The sequence below is a fragment of the Hippocampus zosterae genome, chromosome 20, assembly GCF_025434085.1.
Source record: "Hippocampus zosterae strain Florida chromosome 20, ASM2543408v3, whole genome shotgun sequence".
NCBI lineage: Eukaryota > Metazoa > Chordata > Actinopteri > Syngnathiformes > Syngnathidae > Hippocampus > Hippocampus zosterae.
Window position 1 is genome coordinate 7,367,230 of NC_067470.1, and position 21,844 is coordinate 7,389,073.

The 21,844-nt window shown below is 43.5% G+C and overlaps 1 protein-coding gene across 3 annotated transcripts in view; it reads right to left on the reverse strand.

Moving 5' to 3' along the window:
• Positions 1–21,844, reverse strand: part of LOC127592900 (RNA-binding Raly-like protein) — a 99,412-nt gene that overhangs the window by 36,020 nt on the left and 41,548 nt on the right. Inside the window, exon 4 of one of the 3 annotated variants that reach the window (XM_052053970.1) lies at positions 5,297–5,593. The gene's annotated coding sequence lies outside the window, so the exon portion shown is untranslated. The other 2 variants (XM_052053971.1, XM_052053972.1) reach the window with 2 other exon arrangements.

Consider the following 21,844-nt stretch of genomic DNA (forward strand, 5'->3'; position numbering starts at 1 on the left):
TTTTCTTCTCCCCCCCATTCCAAAGCTATGCCGACACCTGCCTGCGAAAACACTTAAAGCTTGTCATGCTGGACGACGTCGAGGATGACGCTGTTACCTCGGCAACCCTGCGTGCGTCATCTCCGGTAACGCCATCGCTCCATAGCAACAATCAATATTAATTATAGCACAGCCTTTTATATGTTCACACAACACACACACACACACGCACGTACCCACACAAACACACAGTTTATAGGTGGGTGTGAATGCATCACACTACAATCAACAGTTGAAAATGAACCCTGCTACATTTTTTTTGTGATCGTTTTTAGGAGTTATCATCACAGAAGAAAAAAAAATCCCAATTTTGAGCCGTTCGCCTCCACTGTAGTACCACGATGTGCCACAACATGGCCAGTAGCACTGAGCGTGAGATATAACGTCATTAAAACTTTATACAATGCTCACCTTATTTTTATTTTTATTTTTGGTCATATGCTGTTTATATGTTTTGCTGCACCGTGTGTGTAAAGAAGCGATCGTTTGAAGATTGAGAATTACAGTCACAGCTACGCTAATTGAGCCATTCAATGGCGTTTCACAATATATGTTAGCGTTAAGCTAGTGGCCGTTTCTTAGTTTTTGTTGTCGGCTCTGAATGTGTGAAGTTGCCATTTGTGTGACGGTTTTGGAGTTATCGTACCAACTGCGCTCATTTCTGTTAGCCCCTCTATAGTATTTCTCATTACGTTAGCGTTAAGCTAGTGATATTACAGGGTTTGGTTGAACGGTTTGATATTTAAATCGACAATGTTGAACTGTTTTTGTTCACGAATCAACCACTTGAAGCAAGCACGTTTTGCAGCTTAATTGGAGAAGCCTGAGCGCGAGTCTTTTCACTTCCTTCAAGTGATGTTATGTGACAGGCTTGTATTACTTGACAGTAACTGGAACATACCCCCCCCCCCTTCCCCTGCGATGAATGGGAGTTCACTGCGTTTGGTTTAATAGTGCCTCCTATTGAGCATCTTATTAAATAGTGACCACAAATGAGCTTCTTTGGGTTAAATATGTGTAAGATAATAGATGTTTATGGGTAACAAACAGTAAACTGTGGTTCGCTGCTAATCTGCATATCGCAGTTAAACTTTTATGACGCCACTCAGCTCATGCATACAGAAACACAGGCGGGGGGATGGAGGGAGAAGCCACAAATGTGAATGATTCCAGTTTAAGTCAACAACACAGCCACAATGGAAGCAGAGAGGGTCGGATCAATAGGTGACGCCGGGGAAACTAATTTTCTTTTTTTTTTAACGCCGCTACTCAACATAATGTGATGAACGGCGCGATTAGAGGAGCGCACTGAATAAATGCACGGTGCTTCATAAGCGGGCCGAAGTGGCCCCGTTGCAGGAAGCCGTCAGCTCGACCGGTTCGATTATGCGCGTGGACTCGCTGAACCCGTTGCAAGCGGTGCATGGGACTGCATCACAAAAGTATTGGGACAGCAACAGGAAGTACCTCATCGCAGGGCACACAACGACGAACAATGTTTCGCGCTCACCTTCACACCTAAAGACAATTTAGAGTGTTCCATTAACTTGCCGTGCATGTTTTTGGAAAGTGGGAGGAAAACGGAACATGCAAAGTCCACACAGGAAGCACCTGAGCCGGAATCGAACCCTGCATCCCTGCACTGTGAGCCCGACGTGCAAACCAGTCACCCACCGTGCCGCCCGCATCTCCACTTATTCAACTCAAAAATGTCCTCCATTCAAGCGCAGTGAGCATTGCAGCCCTCTTTTGGAAACAATGAATATGATATTGTGCAAAATTTGACACAGCATCTGCATCTAGAATGAAAACCATTTCCCCCAAAAGTGGATGAGTCATGGCCTAACAATGGCAACAATAGAGCCAAAAGGTAACATTTGACGTAAATAGCATAGAGCAGGTGTGTCAAAATCATTTTTGTCGCAGGCCACATTTTAGTTATCGTTTTTCTTGCAGGGCCGTTGTTACTGAAACCATATAAAGAAGTGCGGAAAAAATGTTTATTCATCCATTGTTTAAGTGACTGAAATAAAAGGGTTTGGTAGCAAGAAAATGCTGATGGTATTACAAATGAGGATTTCAAATTTTGGTAGCGATTTTAGCAAGCATCAAGAAAGTTGCCATCTTTGATTTGCTTTCGCGGGCCACATAGAATGATATGGCGGGCCAGATCTGGCCCCCGGGCCTTGAGTTTGACACCCGTGGTATAGAGTGACACAACTAAAGAACTGAAGTTATTCTTTAAAAAAAATCAAATAAAATAAATTAAAAAACACAGATGGAAACCTTCATTACATTGACATTAAAGCAGCTAAAATGGTTCTGAAAAAAATATATCACGCGGGGAGCCTCGAGGTATAATCGAGTCAAAACGACCTCACCGCTGGCCACCAAATACACCCGCAGCCTTTTTTCAAAGCAGAGTTCCACAACACTGGCAGCCATTTGGGTTGCGAAACGGTTGATGAATTCAAACCGTCCACGGCAGTGAAAGAAATAATTCCGACTCACAATGAAGGTGTGATGCGAAGCATACATATTGTCCTTGCGTTACTACACACAGGAACACACACACACACACACGCACACACACACACACACAGGCTAAAACACATCTCGCGCAACAAGCTGGGGTTCTCTAGATGTTTTATTCATACAAGTGGAGGGGTGGAGCTGGCGGGGGCACATATAGGCTATATCTTATTTCTCCCGACGGGCGCCGGGCTCGGCCCGGATAACAAGGAAGCGGTCCGGAGAGAGGAGAAGTGGTGGGGGAGCTTGTAATAAAAGCTATGACAATGTTTCGCTGACCAGAAATGATGACATTTCGGCCTGCCAAATGTGACTAATTGGCCCGTGTGGACCAGGCCAAGGGAGGCCACGGGCGGCCGGGAGAGGGGGGGGGGGGGGGGGGGTGGCGCCCCTTTGAGTCCAGCTAGTGGCTCCCAAAAGACAAAACAAAATCTCTTTTGCTCTTAAATTACAAGCAAGAAGAGGCGGCGAGTGTGTGAGGGTCTACATTGCTGCGCCGTGTGTTAAAGTTGTTGTAAGGCTTGGAACTGCAACACACACACACACATTTTGTCTTATATGGTGTTTTGCATGATATGTTAACCTTAAGCTTTCGTTAGATGAAATGAACACGTTGAGCTCTCTTTTGTGTGTCAGTCGTACAATAAACGTGACGAGTCCGGTGTTTGAAGCAAGCACGCTTGGGTTCTTTTGGGTGTGTGTGTGTGTGTCACTGTCGCGAGAGTGAGAGCAGGAATCACCAAGTGGGGGGGAAACAAAAAAAAAAACATAGCACGAAGCCAGTCAATATAGCGGGAGAGTGTCATGATCTCTTCACGCATTCGCGCAAAAACCTCATCGTGACACCTGGTAAAAAAAACAAAATCACAAAGGAGAAGGTGATTTGACTCAACAAAAAAAAAAAACCAAAAAAGAAAACATACGATTTGGAACATCTGTTTGTTGAAAAATAATCAGATTTCAGCAACAGGTTGTCGTTCAAGCTGATTAAACACTGCTAACACACACACACACACACGCACACTCAAACGAAGAAAGATTTCCATCAAGGCTTATAGCAGCCATCACGAGATTTATTTACATTGTGTAGCTACTCGTGTTTTCATATTGACTTGATATTTAGGTCGCGCAGGAGCCGGAGCCTATCGAGGAAGGTTTTTGGCGCACCCCAGACTTGGTTGCCACAGTCAACAATTGCAGGACATCTCGCCTCTGTTCTACAAAAGTGATTCTCAAACCACAAAGTACCACCTAAAAAAATAAAAAATTCCAGAAGGGTCCAAGTAAGCACCGTGAAGACCCGCATTCAAATACACATAGCGAAGAATTGGACTAAAATGTTCAAGACGACTATTTGGGCAGTGATTTTTGGCCAGTGAGCCCTCCAGGGCCGTAGCTACTCTCTGTCGAGGACACGTTTGGGGGCAAAAAAATTCCGGGAAACTCTCCAGCCATTTTGAAAAGAATCCGCCTTGGATTCTTACGGTCAATGTCAATCCAAATTATAAACTTTCTCACCATGATAAATGCTGTGTCAGTTTGGCCACCCCATTGAAAAAAATGCTGGGCTACGCCCCCTGGAACCCTTTGGAGAATCAATGGGTACACCCTGGACTGGTAGCCAGACAATCTCAATGTAATAACAACAAACATTTGGAATTTGGAACACCTGACTCCGGGGTGAACATGCAAACTCCTGTCGAGCCGAGATTTGCTCATCACGTTCGCACTGTCCAAGTTCATATCCCAAGACGAGACAAAAGTATTTCGGAGTGCCGGTCCACTGAGACGCGTAGCCAAATTTCGTCCCAAAAATGATGGCCACCTTATGAAAATATTACAAATTAACCCTATGAAGTGAGCATGATTATCTTTTACAACGTTTGTATCGGGTATAATGCGGTGTACCTAATGACATGTCCACGAGCTCTGCCCGCGTGTGCTGATCCCGACGTTCACGCAGTTGCAGACGTCAATCATCCCTGTCAAGGCAATCTTCCAGACAAAATAAAAGCCTCTGCAGCTCGCCTTACAAAATAAAAGCCACAGGTGCGGTTTGGTTGTGTTTGCGCCACCTCCTTTTAATTGTTCAAATATTAACAGTGGTAACCTGCATGGGGCGGCGGGAGGAGTGTGTGTGTGTGTGTGGGGGGGGGGGGGGGATGGGGGGGTCTTTTCATCCGTGTGGCCACGCAAAAGAAAAACAGCCCGCTCAGCAGCAAATATTCCAAAAAGAGAAGAAAAAAAAAACACTACAAAACAAGACAAGAAAGAGAAAGCACAAACCTGCGAGCTCGGCTGCAAGAAAAGTCCCTGAACGTCCCCTAAAAAGCAAAAAAAAAAAAAAAAAAAAGGGAACAAAAAGGACTGCTAAGAAATCCACTGCACACCTAAAGCAAAAGAGCCACAAAGAAATCAAAATAAAGACAGAAAAATACAAGAAAACAGGAAAGTAAAACACCCCCACCCTTCCCCCCCCCTAAAAAAAAAGACCACAAGACACTAAAAACGTCTGCAGGCTGTCGAGCCTGGAAAGCAAAGTGTGGCGAGGCAGCAGAACAAGTGCATGCTGGAAACTTGGAGAGGGGGGAAAAAGGAAAAAAAAAAAAAAAAACACCACCGCCACTAGTATGCCAGCCAGCGCTTCATTCACACAACACCAGCGGCAGAAGGAAGAATGAAAAAAAAAAAAAAAGACAAGGCAAAAAAAAAAAAATGTACTCACCGAGCGTCGGGAGTAAAAGCTGGCTGTTGAAAAAGCAGCTGAAAAGCGAGTGGCTGGCTCCGCGATGGCGTGTGCGTGTGCTCTGCTGTCATGTGACCCCCGCTTGGCTTGCGTCGGGGAGCTGAAGCAGCTAGTCCTTATCGCGCCATATCTCAGCACCGCTCCGCCCGCCCGCCTGGATGCGTGTTACTGCGCGCTACGGATGACGCCGACGTCCTCGCCCTCTCTCGCTTTCATCCGCGCCAGGCATCGCTCCATCCGCCGGATGCGCTTTTCTCCCGTGCGTTCTCGGGGGACCTGATTGGACAGGAGGCGAGGAAAGGGGGTTTGGGGGGGGGGGGGGTGAGAAGGAGAAGAGGGTGTTACATTTGAGGGAGCGGTGGGGGGGGGTTGTGGAAAGATGAGGTACCAACGTGCAGACGTTTGCACACTACCGAAGGGGTTGGCAGGGGGGGGGGGGAGCTATCCCTGGTCCTGATGCTGATAGGACTCAATGTGCAGCGGAAGAAATACGTCAAGTGGTTGTTATGCGGGAATCGGAAAAGGAAAAACGGGACTTGTTCTTTGGGTGAGCGGTTGCAAGTCTTAACGCAACAAAAACAAAGAAAAAGGAATAAATTAAACGGGGGCACGGACGGATTAAGAGCACTGCGTTATGGAAAATTAAGTTGCTTTGGTGAAGTAAATTGAGTGCCGTGTCTGCGGCGCGTTTATTATTTCCGTTTTCAACTGGTTATTGAAAAAAAAATCATTGTGGAGAGTCCCAGAGCAGTGAAAGTCGCTTGAGTAAATGATCATTAATCACGCGGGGAGCACCACAGGGCGCGTTGCTCAGACCTCATTTGTTTGGCTCATTCTCCATTCGGGCTCGACGCTGTTAAAAAAAAACGAACAATTCAAATGAGTTTCGATTCTCTAGGGTGCGATTGAATTTGATTTAAATGTGCCGATTCAGGCAGAAGTAAAAATACACCAATCGGGGTCAATTTTACAATGGAACATCTGGAAATGAAAATTTGCGATGAACTCATTTGTGCACAAGTTGTGACCTCGAAAGTTGCGTATTGCACTCAAAAAGTGAAGAGTAAAGCACGCAAACTTGGAAAATGTAATGAAAACTTCTTCGCACACATGACGTACATTCTTTAAAATATATATATAAAAATCAATTTACGTGAAGTGAAAAGTGATCACTCTTTTTATGAGTATGAAACAGTTTAATTTCATTTCCTTCGAGGGATGAATAAATTGTCATCTATCCATTCAAGTCTCCTCTCTCCTCATCATTTTAATTATGATTGCATTTTGTTTAATGACATGCTGCATCGCCATTATCTCGCTCCGAGGGCGCCGGCCAATGGAGAGGCGGCATTACAATCCGAGATGGAGTTGTGATGACGGTTGAAGGGTGACCCCGACACGTCAGGGGGCTCCCGTGTGCGACAAGTGCAGTCAGAGGCCGGGGGGGCATCAATAACACATGATTACCTCCTTTAGCGCTCCCCGCATGCTATCTCACAAATGCGACACCATGTGCATCCCGGGTGAGTTTGTTTCATAAATGAGTCAGACGATTGCATGGAACCGCTGAGCCGTCACAAATTCAAAATGCCGTTAAAAAGCCGTGACACGAGGACAATTCTTCACAAGAGTAAAAACACGATGGATGAATGCATGTAGAGTTGAACTACTGTTGTAGCGGATTGGTGACTAAAAGTGGAGTACCCGAGTGTCGGGAAGTAGAGAGCAAGGCATGGAATTTGTTACCCCCCCAAAAATTTAAAATACAAAGGTGCTACAGCAAAAGCAAAACTATTGAAGTAAAGGTCCAAACATCGTTAAAAAATAATAATAATAATAATAATTTAATGACGACGAAGATATATCCCAGCGGGTAATGACAGGGTTTTTCCACATCGTGACAACGAGGCACTCTAAACCGACCACGCTAACCAGAAACTTACGGTCCTCACGCTGGCTGTCAAGCAAGACTTAAAACAAAAAGAATAATATCCAGCCATTCTCTTGTGTTTTGTGCAGTCACTCACTGCCAACAATGAGGCACTCTAAAGTGGCCATGCCAGCAGAATACGAAAAAGAAAAACATTTTTTGAGAGTGCAGGGATAGCTCTGTGTTTAACTGAACATTGCAACTGCTCATGTTCTTATTTAGTAAAGAAAAAGGAAAGAATGCTAGAATCCAAAGGACCCCCCCCCCCCGAAAAAAGTCTAAACTTTAAGCTATTTGTCAGCCATCTCTTTATTTAGCTGTTTTCCAGCCAGAATGAAACAGTCAACAATGATTTATTCCCGCCACTTTATTTCTGAAATATAATTATCGAGCGCTAACGTCGTCCCGGGCGGCGGCCAAACAACAAAAAAAGTCAGAATGAAGGCAAAGTGATTCTTGAAGTAAACTCCACTTCACACGTGTAGCATCTAATTAAGATCAGCCTCATTTATTATTAATTACTACGCACAGGCGGGCTTAATGAGTGAGCAGCGACACACACGTACGGGCACGCACACAAACGCGCACTTAATCAACATCAGCCAGCCAAACGACAAAAATCAAAACGACAAATATAGAACAACGAAAAAAAAAAAGTTTAACATTTTTTTTCCCGATTAATCAGTGATTGGTTTAATTGCAAAATTGTTTGCCGATGACGAGACGGCACTAATGAGCCGAGCTAAGGCATAAAATAGACAAGACGTTAGCTCACCGGGGGGGGATTTGCAAGCTTATATGCTTTATGATGCCAATATCAAATCAGCTGATTACTTGGCCGGGATTCCTGCACCCAAGGAAATTATGTAGCTATCAGTAGAAATGATCAAATGAATCTCCCTCCTTTTGATCCTGTAGAGCTCGTCTCAGCGATTAGTTTGCGCAGAGTCGAGCGTTTGGATTTGTCTGCATTTGTTAGCTGGTTGGCTGTACAAATTGGCGGCAAGTCAAAATGTTTGTTACATGTCATGTACAGTCAAAACATATGCTTGTGTGTGACTATTTTGTTTATCAGGAATTTCCAAAGGTTTTCGTAACGCCAGTAAAAGACCAAAACAAAATTACCGTATTTTCCGCACTCTAGGGCACTAAATGCATTCAATTTTCTCAAAAGCCGACAGTGAGCCTTATAATCCAATGCACCTTATATACGGATAAATATTTTGATTTCTTGGCCGTAGTATTTTAAATGTTCTGTAAAGTGCGTTGTTGCGGCTGCAGCGGTTTTGAAGGCTTGCTATAAATAAATCTGTATTGTATTGTATTCCCTATAGCATAGCTCCATCTAGTGGAGGCATAACGCAACTGCAGCCACCTTGTAGCTTCTATTCTGTGCGCCTTATAATGCGGTGCGCCTGATCTATGAAAACAGTTTTAAAATAGGCCGTTCGTTAAACGTACGCGTTTTACTCCGAAGCGCCTTATAGCGCGGAAAATACGGTAGTCTGGAGCCCTGCGCTGCCTTGCCTAAAGATATGATGCATGAAAATACGACGAAGACAGTGTCACGAGACCATCTAGTACAGGGTAGGGTTGTCAAAAAAACATTTTGTGGGCCAGATTTTAGTTACCGTTCCCCTTGGAGGGCCGTTATCACTGAAACCGTATGTCAATAATAACGGTTTCTTCAACTATTCTTTCAGTTACTGTAAGGAGTTTTTTGGGAAACAAGAAACATGCTTACTATATGTCTCTTATTTATTACATTCCATATGAGACTTTCAAATTTTGGCCGAGATTTTTGCAAGCATCGTGGAAGTTGACATGTTTGATTTGCTTTCGCGGGTCACATAAAATGATGTGGCGGGCCAGATCTGGCCCCCCAGGCCTTGAGTTTGACACCTTTGATCTAGTAGGTATAAAAAAATAAATAAAAAATGACAGACGTTTTCAAAGCCCACGGATATTTTTTGGTGATAAATTCCAACCCTCCCATAGTAGCTTTGCAGGGAGCAAAAATCATTCGCATGGTAGGCGACTCTATAATATGCAAATAGCCAACAACGTGTCATTATTGTGCACGCAGTAAGCGCCACGAACGGCAAGTGGGCTAAATGACGCAACCATTCAGAGTGGAATTTTTATAGAGCCTTGTTCAATACTGAGGTCTTTTTTTTAACTGCATATTAATCACGGAATTTGAGCATGTTTTTTCAATTTCCATATCTTATATTTTGGGGTGAGGCAGGGTGACTCGCATGCGTCGAGCTTCGGTCAGCCCATCAAGTGCCGTTGCGACGTGCCTGCGCCTCCAACAATGTTATGATGATGTGTTTTTTTTTTTTCCCCCTCGTTTATGAAATCCTAATTAGTCCCGTTGGCAATGGACGGACGGCGGTGAAGACGTGAACATCATCTGACCTTGACAGAACAAGTGAGACTCAAATATGCGCATCGTTAGAGAGAGAGAGAGAGACTCTCGCTGTGCGCTTCATTAGTCAAGGTGCACTCGACAATGAAAACTAGGCATACATATTTTCCAATTATTCTTTCAGCTGACCATTTGAACTTTAATTTCCCATTTCAAATCTATAAATGATGTTTGCCCAATCCCATCATTTCAGTTATTTTTTTTTTGCCTGAGTGTAAGGTCACATTTTTGTTCTTTTATTTTAAGTTTCTTATGACCATGACTCCTGCAGAACTTCACGACATCACACTGGATGCTGTTCCAATTACTTTGGCTGCCTTCATTTGCGACACGCGCCCATATTTAGCCCGCCTGAAAGACGTGTAGGCGTAAGCACATTTCCATACTTTCTATATACATTAAGATTACCAAAAGAGGACGCTCATTTAATGTTAATCTCCTGAATTAAAAAAAATGTGTTAAAAGATTTTCTGTTAAATTTGGACATTTGTTGGCTGCGGCTGCCAGCGCGCATTGCAACCGGCTGCTCGAATGCGTCACATGAAGGCGTCATGTTGAATTGAAACATCATATGGAAATGGATCTTTTTCAAAAAAAATTTCTTTTCAGAGAAAAAAAAAAACTTTTCTCAAGGACAAAGATGAAACAATTAGCATGGGCGAGTCAAGCCAACGTGGAGATGCACAATGAATTCATCTTTTGCCGCCTAGTGACACGTTGTCCCTTTATTAGTTTGCCATTAAGGACATCTCGCTATCAATCACGACGCTGCTTCATTATCTCACCGCCCTCTGCCGTGACTCATTGTTTGGGATAAATGAAGGTCGCCCGGGGTACAAGAGAAGAACGGCACGCCACCAATTTCTTGACAGTCGACGATAGAAAAAAAACTAAAACATTTTTTAAGTAGTAGAGTGGTAATAAAGTAGTGGTAAATTGAACAACTCGATGGAGTAAAAACATCAGTATGGTGGTGGAAGCTGGAAGAAGTAAATTATATAATGCTTTTCACAAAAGTGGGTATATTTCCATCAAATATTTTTGATATACATTTTTTTCACGGGACAACACTGAGGAAATGACACTCAGTGTGAAATGTCAAAATGGTGAGGCCAACGGAAAAATATTTTGACATGTATGCCAACACTGGTTCGGATGGTTGTAATCCACTTCCTAGATTATAAGTATGATGATATAACATTTGGATTGTGCCATTTTGGATTCTGGGGCGGAGGGGAATGTTCCATTTTGAAAGTATTATTATGATTTTCTTTTTTTTTGAAACCCAAACAATTTTTCCAAAAAACACAAACATTCACTATATGTTTTCCGCCAAAAAAATGGGGGTAAATATTTTGGGGGAGAAAAATCAGTAACAAAGTGAATCCATGGGTGCCTAACCGCGAATATGCAGGCATCAAGTGTAGTTTGAACTTGAAATATCATCAATCACCACGAGAAGGTAAACAGTGCAGATATGGAATGATGCACAGTACTGCAATACTTTTAAATTTTGTGTACGTTGGTTTTTTTTTTGCCCCCCAAAAATTGTTCAATATGAGTTCTTGCACTTTATGTTGGCTTCTTGTTTACTAGTTTCGTGCTGTCCTTGAATGGAATATTTTTTTATGCAAGAAAGCCCGTTGCAAAGGAAAAATAAATATATATTTGGTATTGTTTGCTTCAAACCCTTTGCTTTTGGGTCACAATAAAAAAAACTTTAAAAAATTTTTTAAAAAGATATTAATTCATTCAGTACCAGCCAATTCTGGACCAAGTCTGAAAAGACGTTTAAAAACGTCTTTGGGAGTGAATGAGTTAATAGCACATATTTTATCCATATTGAAAGGAGCATTTTTGACACTCATCTCATTCAGGAAGTTATGTGCCCATCCCTGTTATAGACAGACTTGATCTCAAAGGATTATTTTGCACGAGCAGCAATCAGAGTTATTGTGTGGCAAGCGTCTTCAGTTGGCGCTCATTCACGCTCCATTGACGCTCAAAACTCTGGAGCCCCGGCGCCCGCTTTCTTTGCACACAGCCGTGGCGGAATGCGTGAGCAAAGCATGCTGGGAACGCCACTGGTGCCGGCAAACAAAATTAGCAGCTCTTTACGCCGACAAACCTAATTAACATCCAGAATCTGACAGCACACCTGTTCGCTTCCTCAAAAGATCCCCCTGGCCCGGGGAAGAAAATCTGCTCCTAGCGCGCCACTCACGACTATGTGCCATTCCCTGCGATATTCGACAACACTATGCAACCATTTTTAATGGTCCTCGCACACTTATGTTGTTGCTGCGCCTGTGACGCATGACCTGCATCTTAACGTGTGCTCAACTCCACTATAACAAGCTGGTGGAATCGTGCGGCCGGCTCCAATGGACTCATTCTCTAAGCCGTATCCCCGGGCTCAAGGCCCAAAGCCAACTTATCGGCTAGATGGCGGACAAGCGAGATGCCACACGGGTCAACGTGCCTCATCTCGGCTCGGCCATTACCCGACGACGTGAGAATGGGGACGAAAGTGGGGTTGAACCTGAATGGATCACCCCCGGGGAGAGAGTTTGCGTCTCATTTGACGGCAATTATGAGTGACTTCCTGTGAAGGAACAGAAGATGGCCTCTGAGGAGAAGACACCTGTTGTGAATTTTCCAGCACAGCTGCTTGTTAGAGAAGAGGAAGTTGTACAAAATCAGACTAAAACATTCGGCAGATGGACATTGTAAATTTGGCTTGTATCAAACACAATATTAAAAAAAAAAAAATAACGCATAGACAGCTAAAGGAAATGAGCATAAATTTTCACGGGTAACGTCTCGTTACTTCTTTTTAACGCTAACCGTTTGATCCAAATTTCTGAAATAACAAATGGGCTCAAATCCCCTTTAATTACAGTGGCACCTTGAGATAGGAGTTGAATTTGTTCCATGATCCGGTGTGTAACTCAAAACATTCCGAACTCAAGTTATCTTTCCCCATTGAAATGAATGGAAATGCTATTAATCGGTTCCAGCCTGCACGCAAAAATGACAAAAAATTCAAATGTTTTTTTTTTTTTTTAGAGAAAAACAGCACTTGATAATGATAAAATACTGTATAGAAACATAAGACAGACGTATACGAATAAACTGTACTGGAAGCTCAGCTCCTCACTTGTCAGATATGCAACGTAAAGAATACATGCCCGCGAGTAATGTTATATCGTCTGCTGATATTCGTCCTAAATTACCCCCGCCCCTCCAAAAAAATAACAACACAACACAAAGAAATCGCTACCTGATAGAAATTTCTGCCTGCCGTCTTCTGAATCAATGGAGCTAGTATAAACCGTGTATATGGACGTTTGTTTGTGTTACCACCTCTGAAAATGTCGCAGCTCATTAGTACCAAGCGTCCGGCCGGATGCAAAACATAAGCTGTGATTCAGGCTGATGTATACGCTTGGGTGGGTGTTGTTGGATTAGTGGCCTGTTGGACGAGTCACTTGCGGGCTTTATTAAAAGCGGATTTGCAAAGCAAGAGGTTGACTAAATAGCACAGCACCGACGGAATGCATCGTTTTCCCTCTTCTATCAAATGACAAAATTGGCTGGCTAGCTGTGAATGTGCTTTAGCATGTTTATCAAAAAATATTACGCCACCCTGAAAATTCTTCCACATTCCACAAGTGATCTTAACCATTCAGATTTTTTAACTCAGGCTTGTATTTTTCAAGTTCCAAAAATTCTATTCCCCAAACTCTTCTATTTAACAGATACACTTCCTCCTCTCACATTTCTCCGACGATTCTAACAACGCCGGGCACACAAGACATGGAACGATTTATAAACTCTGCAAATTCTCACCCTGTCAAATTCAACCGAATAATAATTGTATACAGTGTATTCAAACTCAAATCCTGCATTTGTACAGCATGCCACTCACGAAACAGCCAATTAAAGCGCCATTAAAACATTTCACCGTGTCACTCTTGGACCATTAAAGCAGACTTACAAAAGGAGAATTAAACAGAGTCATAAAAATGCTTAACCTTCTAAAAACTAATCGGCTCCATCTCATCGCGCAATATTTAATCTTCTTGAGTGCCGGGACGATCGATCGGCACCAAAATGGTGCTGATGGCGGCGTGAAACAATCAAGCGCAATTAGATTGATTGGATGACCAGCTCACGGGGCCTCTGGGCGCCGATATTTGTCTGCGCCGTTGCTCCGTAAGGTATTAAAAGATTTTGTATTAAACGTAACAATGATGCTAGTTTTCATTCGCCGATCTATGGTTTTTCGCATGTTAGCGTTAAGCTAGCGGACGAGTGGGTGTGGGATGAAGGTTGAGTGTACTGCGCTAAGATTTCCTGATGTGCAAATTTGTGATCTTATCGTCGGCGACGGTCGTCCTCTGCTTGTGTGAAGCAACAAGTCAGCGGTTGCGCCCTTCAGCTCGGCCTTTGCTCCCCGTAAACGAGCCAATCAGGCTTGATTAACCTTTAGCATGAGTGCCGCCGGACGCGTTTGTCACGCCTGATGTTTTTGCACATTGCTAATGGAAAGAGAAAACGGGCCGAGAGAGAGATGCTGAGCAAAGACTTTTTACGACTCTGATAAGTCACATGTGATTGCTTCATCTTCACAAGCGCTGCTACATAACCTCTGCTCATTACACACCGCGTATATGTTTACCATGTAAGATAAGTGTGTGTTTGTGTCTGTGCGTGCGTGTCATTGGTTATACAAATTGGGGAATTTTCATGATATCAATTTGTCTTGACTTGCTTTTTTAAAATTTAGTTTGTTTTTATATTTTGGAGAACGCTTTCAGATTTTATTAGCTTCAGTATTATTTACTTTTTTGGGGGGGACGAAGATTATTATTATTATTTTTTTTTACTAATGCAAGACAAAAAACATTCTTCTGTTGCTGTTGTTGTACAGTAATACCAAAATAAATACAAAAATCAACCCCAGAGGCTCATGATATGAATTGACCAAGGCAATTTTGCCATAATTTGAGTTACTTTCAGCGAGTTTTCTGAATGTAAGATAGTTTTAAAAGCTTTTTTTGCTTTTAATTTGTTTCAGTAAGGAAATGGGTTTTTTTTCGATTTTAATTTTCAGATTTTTTTTCATTAACTATAATAAGCTTAGTGTGGGATGGGGGGTGCTATGTCTTATCTTTTCCCTGCCTATTTGGCAGTCCAAATAAAAGCGTCGCACAGGTCAAGGTGATTTTGAAGGTGATGCGGCATTTGGATGCAGTACACGCGTTTGTCCACTAGGGCTTCCATTTGGCCAAGGTTGCGGCGGCACATCTGCACAATTGGTGGGAGGCAACAGGCGCTGATGTTCCCCATCCAGCTGGAAGGATTGAAGTGAGTCAAAGCCATCTAAAAAAAAAAAAGAGGGTAACGGGGATTTTTGGAAGAGGAGAACGGTAGCGCCTGATATCTGTGCCGAGCTCCGATTGGCCGACAGGCTGGCTGGCATTGAGCGGCGAACAGGTGCGCGGCTCCCTATCTCGATTGTTGTGCCGATGCATAAACCGAGGCCATCCAGATGCGAGTTGTTTGTTCTCCTCGTGTGCATATTTGGAATGTCTCGGTGTAGGCGTCGTTATGACAACTAATGTGTCATCGACACTTGCTTAGGAGAATATTGCGGCTTTCATTTAAGTCACGCCGAAGGTAATTGTCGCCGTCGTGCTTCCAGTAATAAGCACTCACGAAAGGACAAAGGCTTGAACGGAAGCTGCTTTTGCGGGATTGCCACTAAATCAAGATTTACTGCGCTTGGTGTTCACTGATGTGGCGCAACAAAGACACAATTCCCAAACACCCAGCAGCAATCAACCCCTTTCTTGCCGAGATGTTTTCCATAACGTATCAATTCATTTTAGGAGACTTTTTAAAAATATATATTCTTTATCCACTGCAAAGAACGGCTAGTATTTGTGCCGTACTGGTTGGCAATTTTGGACTGTTGGTAGATCACATCTTCAAATCCCGGTACGAAGGTTAATTTGGACTCTTCCCACTCACAACTAGCAGGTGAATATTTTCACTTCAAAAACCCCAAAACGTGTTGCGGGCCGCGGGAAGTCAAGTCGGCGTTGTGGGAAGGAAAACTCACAACCCGCCATCAGCTTGTGTTTGTTCTGCGCGGCACCCCGAGTGGCAATTTGGGCCTGCGTTGCCTTTCCTGCTCGCACGTCTCGAATGACACTACCGGATGGCGAGAGGCGGCACGTCTCGGTGAACATGATGGTTTTGATCCTCGCGCACGCTCACACAGGCACGCGAACACACACTTTAATCCTATTGTGGCTGGTGTTCATTCCTGATATGAACTGGGCTCAACCATTGGAAATGTCAGGGTTTATTTTGTTTATTTGTTTGCATCCGCCCAGTCAACAAACCAATATTATTTTATAACCCATTTTTCATGCTGTAAGTGCCACCTGGGCGCACCTGACGATTTGGTGACACAAAGTCGATTGCACTTTAGATTAGGTGAAAACGGGTCAAAGTTGTGGCGCACGCGTTGCGACGCAATCTTGGCGGCTCCGCTGATATATCGAGACCATGTCACCGTATTTCGTTCATGAATTCAGTATTATTATTATCATCCTGAATATATAAATCAGCATGTATTGTATTGTATTGTAATATGTTTTTAAAAGCATCCCCATATTGGAGCATACTGGTGTGTGTGTGTGTGTGTGTGGCTACGTATCAGAATGGCCCATCCTAACTGTGCCCCTCACCAAAAATGCTAAAAGAAAACTCCACCCATTTTTTTTTTTTTGAAGAAGAAAAAGATCTTCTCTTGGCATCAACTATTTGTCATCACTAGCAACAGGGCCACTTTGACCTCTTCATCAGGACCTCAAGGCAGAAAAAGCTGCGGCTCCTCCATTAAAAAGGCCAGAGTGCCACAGGCGACACATCAAAGGTAGAGAAAAAAAAAATAAAGAATCCTCGGCGAGGTGGGCGGCCGGAGGATGGAGGAGAAGGCCATCAAATAATTTCCAGGTTGCCATCAAAGTGTTCTTGGTGTTAACGCGGAGCTGAAAGCAATTAAGAGCGCCGAGCTGTCCGTCAAGCGCCGAGCGGCGAGTGGTGCAAAGTGCTGCCAATAACCCACAAATGGCAACGTGTCTGGTTCCCCCCCCCCCACTCTCATTCAGATGCAAAAAGTGCAGCGGCAGCGTTATTAGAATACGTCTCTGCTGCTGAAAGGCGTTCAAAACGGAGTGCACAGACGCCACTTCCTTACAGTGACGATTTGTGCGCATCCGCGCAAATTGCTAGCCACGTCCACTTCATTCTAGCAATCGTTACACAAGTTACACACCGTGTCCGAATCGTCCTTTGAAGCCTGGAATGATTATTTCTGGCACTGTAGGTAGGGCTTCAAGCAAACAACTCAAATTAGACATTTCAAACAAGGCCAGGATTTCGAATAGGGGTTAAGGTGTCAAATTAGGTTTTCAAGCAAGGTTAGGGATTTAGATTGATGCTACATTTATGTCTATGGTTTCAAATAAGAGTTTGGCTTGCAAATTAGGCCGATGAGGTCAAGGTAAAGGTGTTTCACATTACATGTAAGCATTAAGCTAGTGGATTTTTGTAGCAAATCCTTGCAAACTGATGATTTTGGCGCAGAGATGAATCAAAGTTCCCACACTCATCATCTACTGTATATTAAATAATTTTCATATTGCTTCCAATGAATGAATCAGGTTTACGATTAACAACTCATCTATGCTACCCATTTTTCTCTCCCATGCTAAATAATGAATAATCATTTAATAAAATAATATAATTTATATAATAATATAAATAATAAATAAAATAATATAATTTAATAAAATAATATAAAATAAAATAATCAAAATTTTTTCCCCAAGATGGCGCCCGAGTAGGCAGCCTTCGGCAAGTGCTTTTCAAGAGCCTTGCTTTTTTGTTCTTTTTTGCTGTTTTTGTCTTTTGTTTTGTCACATGTTGTTTGTTGTTTGATCGTGTGGACCTGATATGGACTGTTTTCAGCGCTTTTTGGCCACGACATTCGTCAAAGGAGCAGTATCTGTGCTTGGTGGTTGCGCCTTCTCGGCAGCACGCCTGTACCAGCACAGATTTTGATTGGGACGAATGTCGGCGCCATTGACTGTCGGTGCTGGACAGACCTGGGGCGCTTGTGTTTTTTGCGCCAGTAATGGGCAGCATTTTTCACAACCCCGATTTGTTCAGTGGCTATGTCAGCGCTGTTGGACAGTTGGCGTCGGTGCGGCTGGATGGATGGCCGCTGAAGTTGAGGATGAGGAGAGAGGAGCGTTGGCGAAGAGCGCCGATGCGTATTTGGAACCGTGAGTCGCCGCTTGGAATTGAAATGGATTTCCATGGGACAGGAGAAGTGAACCAATCTCTTTTTTCGTCAATGGATGCTACAGCTTCTTGTTGACTTTGAAACTTAGCTTGTAGCCGACGTGTGCACATTTTGAGCATGACGTCTCTGATCCACTGGTTAAAGGACACTTTGATTCTCTCCTCTTTCATCTCAAACCGCTTCAAACAACAAAGCGTGTGACGGAAAAGTGGTTAGGACTGCACGACTGTTTGTGTTTTATGTTATGTGTTGTGTTTATTATTTTACTTTATGTTAACTGTTTTGTAAAGCGCTTTGTTACAGCTGCCGCTGTTGTGAAAGCGCTATATAAATCAGAATGTATTGTATTGTATTGTATTGTATCAATACATCAAAGAATATTTTGTTCAAATATGTAATCATTTTATTTATTCTTCTAATTTTTTAAAATATTCCTGAATATAATATTTTTTTTACAAACGCTACCCGGCGACCAGAATCATTCACATATTTGCCTTTTTTTTCTATTTTCTTCATTTTTTTAAAAATTTTTTTTAAAAGCTCTTTAGATTCCACGGTGACTCGACCAAGTCGGCCGTCTGATTTGTAAGCGCTCTGACACCGGCCATCACTTTAATTGGACTAAAGGGCTGGATTTCTGCCTCTCCCATCACCTCTATTAATCCCAACTTGTTGTGCGTCTGTTTGCTCAAATTGGGGGAACGACGGCCAGGCGAGGAATTGCGATCGACACGCTAACTCTGATGGCTCGCCCCCGCGGGATACGTGACAATTAGAAAGTGGGCGGTTGCTGAGGAGAGGACTTAACAGGACTTGGTTCGGAATACTGATGTGATGGCAAAGTATCGCGGGGAAAGATGTGGTGAAGCAGCATGTGGCGTTTTGTTTTGAGCACCTCGGGAGACTATTTGATAACATTCCTTTAAAGGAAATGGGGAAAAAAAGACTGTCCTGAGTGACAATAACAATTCAGGGGGATATAATCGGTAAGTTTGAACGAAATACTTGTCATACTTTGGCCCTCGCTAGCATCGACACAATGCCGCCAAAAATAATCAAAACGGTATGAGGTACTTGAGCACATCCAGTGTGCACAGAGTGAACTCAAATACAAGCAAACACACATCCTAATTGTTATGTTACACGTGCAAACACGCACGCATGAGTGCTTCTTTGCCTTGGAGCCTGACAGCCAACTTCCTGTTTGTGGTTTCCCGCCTTGTAGTTTGCGTCGCCTTGACACGACTATATATAAACACAACTTAAACGCTCTCCACACAACGCGTGGCAGGTTCTCGACGCGGCAAACGGAGCCTCTGAAGACCGCGCAGGCAGATCTTTAAAACAGGCACGTGTCAAGACGAGATTTTGGTGGGGCAGCACCGAGAGCGACGAGAAGCGATGACGCATGATGTATAGCAAGAAGAAGAGGCAGAGAAGGTCCCCAACTGGGCTCGAGGGAGTATTACGCGTGCTGTTAGCATGTGTTGCTGTGCCTTGTATGTCAAAATTTTTGAAAAGGTTCAAATATCGTAACATCTACGCTCATTTCTGTTTGCCCCGCCATGACATATTGCATTATCTGTGAACGATAAGCTAGCAGATTCACAGATGCCATGATTGGTGCCGCGTTGATTTTTCATTTCATCGGAAACAAAAGCGCAATGACAAACTGCCGAGAAGCGACAACGGCTCTCGGGCAGGAAAGCTGATTGGGGAGGTCGGGGGGAGGCACACATCAAGACGCAATCAGGACGCGAGCAGGAAAACGGGTTGCCGTTCTTTGCTAGCCACGCCATTAACTTCCAGAACAAAACAATAACACGCTAACATCTACATTGCGACGGGGTGCAATCTTTTGAGTTCCAAGGCCGATAGGTTATTGTCTTGTCTTTAACGTGACTACGTTTTAATTAATAGTGAATTTAAAAATAGTCTTAGTCCACGGAGAAATGAGAATAATATTATGTGCTCTGTTTTTATGTTTGTTATCACGTCTATGCTAGGTTCCATTAGACGGAAACTATAGGGTTTTGCCTGCTAGCGTTGAGCATAAGAGACCCCGTGGCCTTGGCGGAGTTCGCGGTTGGACTGACGGGCGTTCGAGTCGATGATGTGTTCTTTTCCGCCATTCTCCTATTGAATCGAAATTAAAGATCCATCCCCCGCCTTTTTTTTCTCGCTGCCCGTCCTTGAGGGAGGTAACGAACGCTGCGGCATTGATGGCTCTTGGCCTCCTCACCCGCGCCTGGCGAGAAAAGGTAAACATGGTGAATAAATAAATGCTTTAAAAAAATGCAAAGGTAAGTCTGACAAGTCATTGCCATGCCGCTCGCCGCCTCTGTCGCTTATTCCCGGAGAGGCGGGAGAAATCCAATTGATCTCTGCCAAATGACGCCTCCACGCCACTTTTGTGCGCCCGTTGCGCCTTTGAAGTCACCTTGATGTACAAGGGGCACTTCATTAGGGACGCCCAAACTATCTATTAACCACTCTGATAGAATTTAACACCTCATATTTCCTAAATGAGACCACGGAATGTAATTTGACGTGGCTGCAACATGAGATCAGATCCGCAGCCTGCGGTTCCCTTCCCAAAGTTATTCTTCTGCGCGCTTTTGCATCGTGATGTTTGTAAATAGTCGCTGATGGTGTAGTGGTACACTCGCCAGGACTTGTGAGCGGGCAGCGTGGGATCGGTTCCAATGGGCTTTCCGTGCGAACCTCAGGTACTAGAAGCGGCACCCCTTGTGTTTACAGAATAAGGCATGAAGTCTTTGGAGTCATTTAGTCATGCTTTAAGCAGCATCACTTTATATTGTAAATAATAAATCAGTCAATGTAACGCATTACCTGTCCAGGAAATCATTATCTCACCCACGGCGTGGCGTTGTTATGTAAATATTGTGCTTCAGCTTGATTTTTTTTTTGGGACTATTTTAAACCGAGAATACAAGCTTTCATTGGCATCAGAGTGGATAATTCTGAATTCCGACAGCAACAAAAGAAATAAAGCTCTTTAGTGAGTCTCCAAATGACAGGAAGTCGAGAAAATTAGGGCTAAAAGTATGTCACTGTCGGACGTATTTTTCTCGACGCACGGCGGGGAGAAAAAAAATGGCATTCAAATGCAAATATTTGTTGGGGAGTTGCCACAATAAGCGCCATCTAACATCGCCTTTGTTGCCGCCACGCTAATCTGACGTTCGCTGCGTCGCTTCCTCTTTTTGCCTCATTAGCATATTTGAATATGCAAAGTCTCCTTGAGACAACAAACTGATGACAAGGAAGTGATAAATGGAAGTCACGTTGCATCGTTTTTTTTTTTAATGATTATTTTTTTGGTCCTGGAACAGCCAAATGTCAGTGCGCCAATAATATTGAAGCCATCATTTTGGAGCTATTTAATGAACGTCAGCAGGATTGGAAAAAAAATTTGATTTTTAGGAAGCCTGACTTCAGAAAAAACTGTTTCTGCTGTGTGGTTGGCGTTCCCTGCGAGGTTAACAGAGTTGAATGAACCTTGAAAATACTCCCCGGGAGCATCCCAAACTAGGATTCACGTCTTCCCTTCAACGATGCAACAATATATGCGACGGCAAGGCTCGAACCATGTCAATTTGCAATAACAGGATGGCGTTTGTCATTCAACGAGTCTTTTCTGGATGAATTTGACGCAACATGCTCAACGACTGATGTTGTAGGATTACCGTTTGACCTCAATTTGGTATTCAGCATGGAAAGCAGAGGCCCCGGGACAAAGCAAAGCACATGCGATCC